General features: G+C 45.2%; 2 protein-coding genes across 4 annotated transcripts in view; one reads left to right on the top strand and one right to left on the bottom strand.

Moving 5' to 3' along the window:
• Positions 1-10,385, top strand: part of AKR1A1 (aldo-keto reductase family 1 member A1) — a 455,840-nt gene that overhangs the window by 397,085 nt on the left and 48,370 nt on the right. The gene's annotated exons all lie outside the window — the stretch shown is intronic.
• The window catches only part of TESK2 (testis associated actin remodelling kinase 2), a 119,879-nt gene that overhangs the window by 108,466 nt on the left and 1,028 nt on the right, over positions 1-10,385 (bottom strand). Inside the window, exons 1-2 of one of the 3 annotated variants that reach the window (XM_061344933.1) lie at positions 8,541-8,578; positions 5,502-5,623 (exon numbers count right to left, since the gene is read on the bottom strand). The gene's annotated coding sequence lies outside the window, so the exon portion shown is untranslated. Of the gene's footprint in view, positions 1-5,501; positions 5,624-7,008; positions 7,028-8,540; positions 8,579-10,385 lie in introns of those variants that run through there. The other 2 variants (XM_061344931.1, XM_061344932.1) reach the window with 2 other exon arrangements.

The raw sequence follows: 10,385 nt of genomic DNA, 5'->3' as shown, positions 1-10,385 counted from the left end.
CAGTTCTCTGCCCATTCAGTTGTCCTCCATAGCTCAGTGCCTGGGTTTTATAGAATCATAGAATACTTAGGGTTGGAAAGGACCTTAAGATCATCAAGTTCCAACACCCCTGCCATGGGCAGGGACACCAAACTAGACTATGTCACCCAAGGCTCTGTCCAACCCAGCCTTGAACACTGCCAGGGATGGAGCAGGGATTTGAGCTTTCCATACTGTGTATTTTCACCATCGTGTCAAATAAGGCTACAGGTAGTGTTCAGAGGCAGAGAAAGCGCCCTGAAGAGCATGAGTGTACAAAGCAGTGTGTAAATCTCGTAAGACCAACAACCCCATGAGGCTCTCCCATGGATAATAGTCCTGTGTGCTTGCTACCACTTAAAGCAGAATGAAAAAGGCGTTGTACTGATCCAGAGAGCAGGAATGCAGGAACAAGCCAGGAAGGCAGAGCAGTAAATTTTCAGTAATGAAGGCTATGAAATGATGTATAACCTGGGAAGCTTTTAGCAGCCAGTGTTGTTTTCATACCCAGGAGACAACAGAAAATGTCTACTGTCATTTCCCAGACACCTAGGAAGGAAGGAAACAGGATGTTGCACGCCTCTACATTATTTATACTCAATTTTCTATTACTACATTCAATTCAGTATAAATGTGGATTTGTCATGAGGGGAGGGGGAGAGTTTTTCTAAGCTACCTCCTGAGGCTCTGCCAAGGATGTTCCCAGCTACTGCTACCTCTGTCTCACCACACAGAGAAGTGAGAGAGGGATCTTCTCACTCTTCTCTCCCTTCCATCCCCCACAAAGCAAACAGAAATCATGCACTTCCTGCCCATAAACCAGGCAAATCTGTGGTCCTACTGCTACGTAGCTAAGTGATAAGCATATCTGTAAGACCATGACTACTAATATAAATGTTCCAGTCAGTATTAGGCCCCAAAAACTGTTTGTGGTTTGGTTTTTTTTCCTTAATTCCCCCAAAACTTTGTAAGATAACAGAGTTCTTTAAACTCCCCCATCCACCACATTTGAATGAAGACTCTTCCCCATTCTAATGCTGCAGGGGATACATTTGCTCATAGACATGAGAAAAATCAACCTTCACCCAAAGCACAACTTCAGAACACTCTCAGAAAATAAAACACTTAGACCCACCCAGAAGAAGACTTTCTAATTGTGGCTGGTCTTACACAGCTTGTAATCTAGAACCCCACCACAGCTGAAGCTGCAACATCAGTAAGTTTTTGTAAGAAACCATTAACTATTACAGCAAGGAAGCACAAATAGGGTGCTAGACAGTGTCAAATTTGATAGATGTGTGCATTTTAAAGACAAAGGGGTGGATGTATTCATCTGCTTGACAGCCTGCACAGCCTTCCTTGTGCGTGTTCCCACTTCCTGTCTAATAAATGTACTTGAAAGATACAGTCGGCACAGGTCTGCTTCACGTGCACCAGCAGTTTAACAATGGTTAGCCTCAGTTCCTCTCTAATATTGTTTCTTTTGAAAGACCCATCAGTCAAGTAACCCCCTGAACCAGAACACCAGCTTCATCCTGATCCGCGGACAGCGGCCACAGAAGCAAAGAAATAACTGTGTAAGAAAATAAGTATGTGTTTGTTTGTACTGTTCAGCTCCCTGTTTACAGGTAGACCCAATCCCCCACCCACAGTTCAAATAAAGAGCTAAGTTACCAGAGGTACCCTCCCAGTCATAAAACAGGTCTCCCTGTGATGAACTGCCCAGAATTAATACATCCCTGCAGCAGAAGCCTTTTGCTAGTGCTCTTTGAACTATAATGGAACATCTGTTGACAATCTCCCGCAGGGTAACTTCTCCCCCCACCCTGTTTTAATCCTCTGCCCTTCAGAAGTACTTTTGCTCTGAAATTAGACACATCAGTTGCCACAGGATGACTCTCAGAAGCATTTGAGTGTTTCCTTTCACACTGGGCTTTCTTGGGAGCTGCAGGAAGGGGGATGAGCACTCAGCCCTGTTCAGTGTTTTCTTACAAAATGTGCTGTTATGTCTGAATTCCAGAAGCTTTCAATAGTAAACTACAAGTTCTGCTTGGAACAAGACAAAGCTCATGGGTTCTGGAACATGCCTTTCAGCCAGATTTAGGTACTCATTTGATTCTAAGAAGGGTTTTACTGGGGATAACTGCAAAATTAGCAGTTTTCCTTTGTGCTAATTCTGGCTGTCCCTTCTGATCACACAGGCAGACCAAGCCACTAACATGATCATTGCTTCAGTTTCCCTGATAAGCCTGGGGGCAGGATGAGAATTCAGAAGTGGAAGGCAGTGGTGCACAATCCTGTTTGTGGCTGGCTAGTAGAAAGAGAGGCCATTTTCAAAAAAGGCTGAGAGAGGCCCCAGGAAAACAAGTTCCCTTTGTTTTACAAAGTGTAACCTGCTGGATCACACTGAGTGATGGAGAACTGGTCACTGCATCCTGCTCAAGTCTGTTTCTTGGATGCATCAGGTCACTTTCCAGCCCACCTTCAGTCAGATCCAAGGCACTCAAGCATGGGTTTATATCCTGGCCATGATCTGCCAATGGCTGTTCACATGTTCAGGTTCACTCTGAGAAGTAAAGTTGAACTCTGGGAAGCAGCTGTTCACTGGAGAAGGAAAACTAACTGATCTCAGCCTGAACTTCAAAGCAAAGCCATGATTTATGCAGCTGAATGAGATAGAGGTCACAGGAGCAGCCTCTGCCACTGTGTCTTGTCTTGATCTATGCTCAAGACCCCACTTGACGACTCCTACTGCTACTCTCAGCACCACCAGTTTCTGCCCACTTTTCAAACCAGTCCTAAACAAGCTGTGCTGCCCCTCCTCCCTTTACAGTATCCTGACTTTGTGCCACATCCCAAGGTCCTTTGTATTGACTGAGAAGTATGCAGCAAAGAGAATGCCATACATCTGTCTCCTTCACTGTCCCATCTGCTAGACTACAAAGCATTCACTATCAAATAGGCAGTGGTCCTCTTTCCCCACACTCTCAAGGCTTTCTGAATTCAGTGTCGTTCATTCACCTCTTCCCTTCTCCTTCACCAGCTCTCAATTCTAGAGTAAGTTCTCTGAGAAGAAAAAGGACTAAAAAAATTCAAACCACATTAGGAAATTTCACAAGGCCCCTTTTAGCCACTTAATTCTCAAAAACAAACCCAGCAACCTCTCCTTTATGGTGGTTGTAGAAGTTTCTGTGCAAAGAACAGCATTTCTTACTCCGTTTGAGCCATATAGAGGAAGCAATTTACCAACACTTGTCAAATCAGCTGCTCCATATTAGGTCTTGTCAAACAGAGTAAAAATATGGTCAGTCTATATCTGTTCTTGCTATGTATAGTCTCCATAAATGGCACAATCTAAGCCCAGCTAGATATCCCAGAGCTTTAGCTAGCCAACAGCTTAAGCAATATCCAACATAACCCAAAACTTGCAATATACTGGTGGGGTATATTGGAGGGGGTAGAACATTTGAAGGCATTAGTAGCGACAACACACACACACTTTTCTCAATTTGTGCTGGTCCACCAAGTAAGAAAGAGCTCAGAAGACAGGATTGTACAGTCCACCCCATGGGAGAGGGTTGAAGCAAAGGGCTGCACCTAGGAATTCTCTGACCCTTGAGGAAATCCCACAATACAGACAAGCCCCACAGCATCTCTCCCTCTGCAAGCCAGAAGGCAACAGCAGAAGCTGATTGAGGCACCACAAACCAGACCCTCCATCAGTGTCTGTCACCTGGAGTGAAAGAATAGAATACACACCTCTGTGTTGTAAAGGCATAAGGTGTAGGTTTAAGCAAAAGAGAGTGAGATGTCAGCCAGCATTTCAGGTCTCGGGTGGAGAGTGGGACTGGGCAGATCTATGAATGACTTCTCAAAGTGGCTATTTCCCTTCCTTTACTTGCCTCCCTTGGGTAAGACCCACACCTCATAGCTTCCAGCTCTGGGAAATCCAGGTAACAAACAACTCAAGAAGAGTCTGCCTGCCTAGGGAAGTCAATATCCTTTCTTTTACTTGTTCCCTGCAGTAAAGAACATATCTTTCAGTTAACATTAAAGGTCATGTGGCTTCAGTTCAGGCAGGCTGTCAGACAGCTCACTGCTGAGGTCACCTGCTCTTGACTATTTCCAGCCTCTTCTCCAGCACTGCTTCAGCTTGAAACACAGCATGGAGATATCTTTACAATCTACACCAACAGAACAAGGAATTAGCCTTCCCTGGCTTCCTTACCCAATACGCCAGCCCTAGTGGCCGCCTATGTCTAGCCTCCCCAGCACTGCTCAGTGTGGATTGCAGTCAGTATCAAACTCTAATAAACATCCTCATTCATCCTCTGTGGAAACAGAGAAATACCAAGAAGCATCCTCACAAGCTACATAAACTCAAATAAAAATAGGTGTCTATGTAAGTGAATCATGGTTCCAAGCGCCCCAGTAAGCTTCCAACACAGCTACTGCATGCCCCTACCGTAATACTGGCCAGGGTTTCTGATACTTCTACAATATAAATATTTACTACTAACACTAAGCAACAGGTAACTATCTGCTTTGTGTTAAATGAGTGGTACTGCTTGAACATTTGATCAGTAAAGCTCTACGTATTAGTCCCTACCTGGCACATGCCTCAGAATAAATGTTGAAGAGAAAAACTTAACCCTTTGATGGGGCGTAAAGACTCCTCAGGCATTGTCCTAAAAGCAACCTGACGTGTTAGGACTGCATCTACAAAGCAGTTAATTGTAGCACGTTTGCCAGTGAAGTCTGAATCAGCAGGATTAGTAAATTGGAAAACCAGAACACACAGCAGTTTAATATGCCTTACAGCCTCCATTCACAAGAATCTTAAGCATCTTACTAAAGTAGGGCATGATTTTTTTTCTTTTAAAGGAACATTAGCCCTTTGTTCCTGATTTCCTTTAATTCTAAGTGTTAATGCAAACACAAGGGGCTTTTATATCCTAAAAGCAAGGCATAAATCCAAAAGGATACAGAGGCTGAGAGACAAACCTTCCTGAAGTGAGCAATTTTCACCTTCGTAATCTCACTGGCTGTGTGTCAGCACCAAAACAAAAATGGAGCCACATTAAAAAGTGGTATCTTGGCACTGTCAGAGGAAGTGATAAGTATCATAATTGGCCCTCACATGCAGCTTTACATTACTCTGACACTAAATGAGGAGGGAGGATGAAAGAACAGACACGCACGCACATGTTACCTCTGTCCTGGCACATCAACAGTGCTCTCAGAGCAAAGTTTTAAATGTGGCCCAGGTGGTAGGCCACTACTCCAAATTGTATTGCCTTCCTGCCTTTAGGTGCCTAATACTCATCCCTACCACTAAAACTGGGCACAAGAAGTGCCTCTAATCAAATTATCTGTATGACCTCTGGAATACCCTGAGCAGTAGACAGGTTCTGCAGACCTCTGTCATCTGCATTACTGTGGAAAACCCTGCTCCTGAGGGAGCAGGAACCAGCCACACTTACCTTCAGGCACCTGGATTTCTGCAGCACTGGAAAGCTCATCAGAGCTGAAGTGTCTGAGGTGGAAACCTCACCCAAAGATGCTGAAAACCACTCTGCCTCTCTCAGCAAGTTCTTGCTTCTCTCTGAAATAAATGAAGCAAGCAGCAAATTAGGTCAAAAGTTCAAGGATGAACTTGCTGAGCCTAAGCCTCCACTGTCTACCTTTTGTGACACCTCTCATCACTTGGAGAAACAGCTGCTATTCTGATTTAATAATATGTTATTTATTCTTGCATGATATAAGCAGTGGCACGAGGCAGCACAAACCAGCTTCCATGACACGCAAACCTAGGCAGCAAAACACATTGGCAAAAATGTTCAGAAACTGGGTTTCATCTGTCTTTAACACCAATGGCACCAACCAGCTCCACACCATGCATATTTAAAACACAATGAATGGGTTCATTTCTGTTCAAAGACACAGCTATAATGACAAACCCTTCCAATACAGGGGTCAGCTTGTGCTGGAAAGGGACATCAGGACACCTGAGCCATGAGATCTCCAAAGCAACGGGAGGTTGGAATACCATGCCCCCACGTGTTAGTACATTGGAATAAGTGAAGAATAGTTTCTATGATCTCTGTCTTTTCCTGCAGGCTCAGTGGACGACATCTCCTTCAAGAACAGACTTTTCACTTGATATTTCAGGTCAGAGACTGTAGATCTGATTGAAGCAAAAGGGTAACACTGACAGTCCCTTAAGTTTAGCAATGCCTATTAGAACAATTATTGGGATGGGGATGGGGTGGGAACCTCTTTGCCAGGGTTTCTGGCAGTCATTCCCCGCAGCAGCAGAGGGGACTTCTGCTGACCAATTCAATTGTGCTTTCAGCAGAGGAACAGTCTGGAAGCAGAGCCTCTGCCTCTCCACCAAGCCCTGTTCACATTGTTATCCCACTTGTGCCAGCAGGATTTTGTCCTGCAGCAGCACTGTGATACACACACCACTGCAGTGGGAAAAAATAATTAACAAACCAAAACAATGTCGCACCTTTTAGAACCAGCTCAGCTCCTTGATGGGATTTACAGCATGGCAGCAACTCAGGGGGCAATGTGCTGTGAGGCCAAGGCAGGAGAAAGCAGAGGGGTGGCACATTTTAAGCTGATGTTGACAGCACAGACACATCTCACGAAATCACAGCTTGACAAGAGGTGGGAGAATGACATGAGGTAAGGCCTTAGGCTTTTATAGAAAGAACTAGGGAATCGATATTTAATTACAGTAGAACTGTAGTGAAGCTCCATTATTGAAAACCTCTCACCGAGTTGATACAATATCTTTTATCAAAAGAAACCCAATAATAGACCTACATTGACCTACACACCAATATTTCCCCACTTTATGGTCAAGAGGAAGAAAGATCAGAAAAAACAGACAAGGAATTAAGATATCTTTTCACTCCATTTCAGTTACCAAATTGCTATGAGTCTTCAAACTAGTCGTGTGGCTCACTCTTGGGCTCCTACCTAATGCAGACCAATAGTTCTTTAACAGGATCAGAAAAAGGTTTCAAGAGCTGTGGATGGAATGCAGCAGGAAAGTCCTCTATGTTATAAGCAGTCCAGCATTGTGTCCTGGTGATACTTATTTACTGTTCTGGAGAACACAGAAGATGAAAGAACTTTTCTGCATGAATACTTTATGATGACACCAAATCACCCTGTAGCTCTTGTGACATCAGCATTAGCCTGAGGGAGATGAATGGGAGTGTTGTGGTTTTCCTAATAATAAAACAAACCAAACCCATACCTGGGACACAGACACTTCACAGAGACATTGCTGCCTTCCCCCAGGGGAGTGATGCATATTCTCTGGATGCTGTTTTACTGTTGCATAAAGCTGTATGAGGAAACAAACACTGGGAACAGTGACATGAATCCTCAGCTAAACCTGTGACAGTTGGGACATCTGGCAAATGGGGTTGAAGAGGATAAAATTAAACAGAGCCAGAAACACCTAAGGATCCTCTACAAGGAAGCTCTGCTGTCACTCATTTTCTCGAGGGAGCAGGTCAGAGCCCTCAGGTAGAGGTGGGAGAGAGCAAGGGCCATGACTGCACAGTTAGAGACACAAGCAACACTAGGTCCCACTAGCCAAGCATAGAGAGAAAGGAAAGTGAGGGCAACTGGAGAAACTGGGAGGGTTAGAGCTTAGGCACCTCTTCTTGGAGGGACAGAGTATTATTTACAGTCATTTCAGCAAAAACAAGTAAGGTTCTGTCCAACTAGCAACCAGTAGAGCATATGGAGCTCACCACTGCCCTGACAGAGGGCTTGGGCAGGGATAGAAACGCTCCTGATTAAACAAGGCAGATGAGAGGAGGCTGTGAGCTAACTCAGATCCTGACAGCTCAACTCTAAGGGCAGCTGGGAAGGGAACAGCAGGTACCTGTTCTCAACACCTACATGCAATAAGCTGAAGGTGATAACCTTCAGGATATAAATGTCTCAATAACAGAGGCTGCCACTTCACCCTGTCTCAGACTGTCTGAGAAGGACTGAATGCTTTGCCTGCACTAAACCAGAGGTTATCTCCAGGAGAGGGCAGACACTTCAGCCATACCTACTTCAAGCTTTACCAATTACAGATTTAATCACAAGATTTAAACAGGCCTCACCTCACAAAGCTGACAAATCTACTACCTTCAGTATTACTAAAGCCAGTACTGTGCTAGTCATGGAAATGAACTGTGCTCCACAAGACAAATACTCTATCCAGGCCTGTACAAAGGCCAGCTGGTAAACAAGAACAGCAAGATCAGTCCCCAGCATCTCTGAGTTTGCCAATCCAGCCCCTGTGAAACCGAGCTGCAACAGCAAGAGCTGTCCTGCAGGGCTCTGAACAGCCACCAGCCAGCAGCACCCTCATGTGACACACGCCTGCAGCTCTCAAGCAGTTAATCCCCCTGAAATCCAAGAGCTGCGTTTGTCACTGCAGCACGTCCCAGGCATGAGCAGACCTGGGCAAAAACCAGATTCCCTGAAGGTGCCCCCTCTACCTGATGTGGCCAAGCTCCTGTTGGGTGCTCCGCAGTTCCAGCCTGAGTTTGTCTGAATTCTAAAACTTGCTTTGTGGCTAGCACCTGAGAAAGGGGACAATCACTTCCAAGCATGTCCCAGAGGCAGCCTCTGATACAGCACACCAGCATTAAGCCCTGCGGAAAAATCATGTCCAGATGAGGCCAGAAAAATGGAGAAGATAGGAGAGAGCTGGATGTAGAACATGCCACCACTGCTGAACACTTCATGTTTCCTGCAGCAAAGGTAATGCTTGGTTTCTGTCTATGCTTCTGGGTTCAGACCACAGTACCTGGCATACCATACCTGCCTAGCCCCAGCAGGAATTAAAGGTTTTCTACAGGTGGAATAGCAGAGTTCTGCCCACAGTGCCCACCCTACAGTACAGTTGAGAGCATGCTTCCACCTCCACTTGGGAAGCAAATTACAAACCCTGGCTGTGCAAGATCTTCCTGCAGCACAGGGTTTTTAGAAGAATGGTAACATGCTGCTTGGTGCGAAAGATATAGGCCAGTTGCCAGCCCTACTCTCATTTCAGCCATTACCCCTCAGCTCTGTCCATTTACTATTCTTCTCCCATCAAGTCTTTTCTGATTATCCCTTTTGCAAAGGTCATCTACTTCTGCAACAACTGAAAGAATGATTTCATTCTGGCTGCAGTAGGATCTGTTCTATCAGAATACATACAAACACTTATCTTTTCCCCCCACTTAGTACCTAGTTTGAAGATACCTTTCTAACTGCCCTCCATCATTCAGCACTGGAACAGGAAGGCCTGTGAGGCAGGAAAGGCATTCGCAGAGCACCCAGAACATTGTAGCACCACAATTCTAGTGCTACTGCAATTCTTAATAAGGAATCCTTCCTCTGTTGCAGGCAGCAACAGCATTTTTCACTCTGGCTACTATTCATTAAACTCTTCATGCATCAGTTTCAACACTCAGGTCTCCTCCACAGATCCCAGTAGCAAAGCTTGCTCATTCCAACAGTAGGTCTGCCATGGGCCATCAAACCATCCAGTGCCAGATCTTGGATGGAAGAGGTGTGACTATAAAGCAGCCCACCTTGCAGCGTTGACTTTGAGTTCTCTTAACTAGATCAGTTGCAGACATCAGGCTCAGTAGTTCTTCCTCTTGTTGAGCTGTGCAGCAAACCAACTTGACCTCACACAGACCCAGAGAAAGGCTCTGGCTAACCTGCATCCTGCACCTGATTTTCCATCTATTGCCAGGCAAAACCTTACAGAACTCTATCCACCCACATCTCTCCCAAGGCAAAGGGTGGATTTAGAGGCTGCAGGCAAGCCCCACGCATATTCTCCTCCCACAGCTCTCCCAAAGCACAGCATGGAGTCACAGCTTGCCAGCCCTGTGTATTCTTTACTTCTCCAGCGCTGACTGTTCAGCAGTGTTCTCTGGTTTCATTTTCCCAGAGATCCTCAACTATAATAAACCATAATGAACACTACAGTGCTTCCCATGGGGGTTGATTCTGCTGGACCACTTGGGCAGCAGCGAGTTGTCCTGTGCAGAATCAGAGTTCTGACCATGCAAGGAGCAGGACACACCACCACTCACTGACTTTATGCTGCGGTTGCTGCAAGTCTTTCCTCACACATTTATCTATTTGTCACAATAGTTTTTCGCTGCTTAAAGGAAGTGGCAAAAGTTACATTTTCCTCTGGTTCCCTGCACCAACCCTGGATCTACAAAGGTCTTAGCACTGACATCTCATTTATTTCTTGTGGACTGTTGGCATTGGGATACAAATGAGATGTGCAATCTCCATACTGTTGGGAAGCACTTGTTCGCTATAGTATTCATCTT

Source organism: Neopsephotus bourkii, unplaced genomic scaffold (assembly GCF_033783945.1).
Source record: "Neopsephotus bourkii isolate Nb327-2 ecotype Australia unplaced genomic scaffold, CSIRO-AGI_Nbou_v1 NB_234, whole genome shotgun sequence".
Classification (NCBI taxonomy): domain Eukaryota; kingdom Metazoa; phylum Chordata; class Aves; order Psittaciformes; family Psittacidae; genus Neopsephotus; species Neopsephotus bourkii.
Note: the sequence above shows the minus strand (reverse complement) of the source record. Positions and strands in the feature narration are given on the sequence as shown.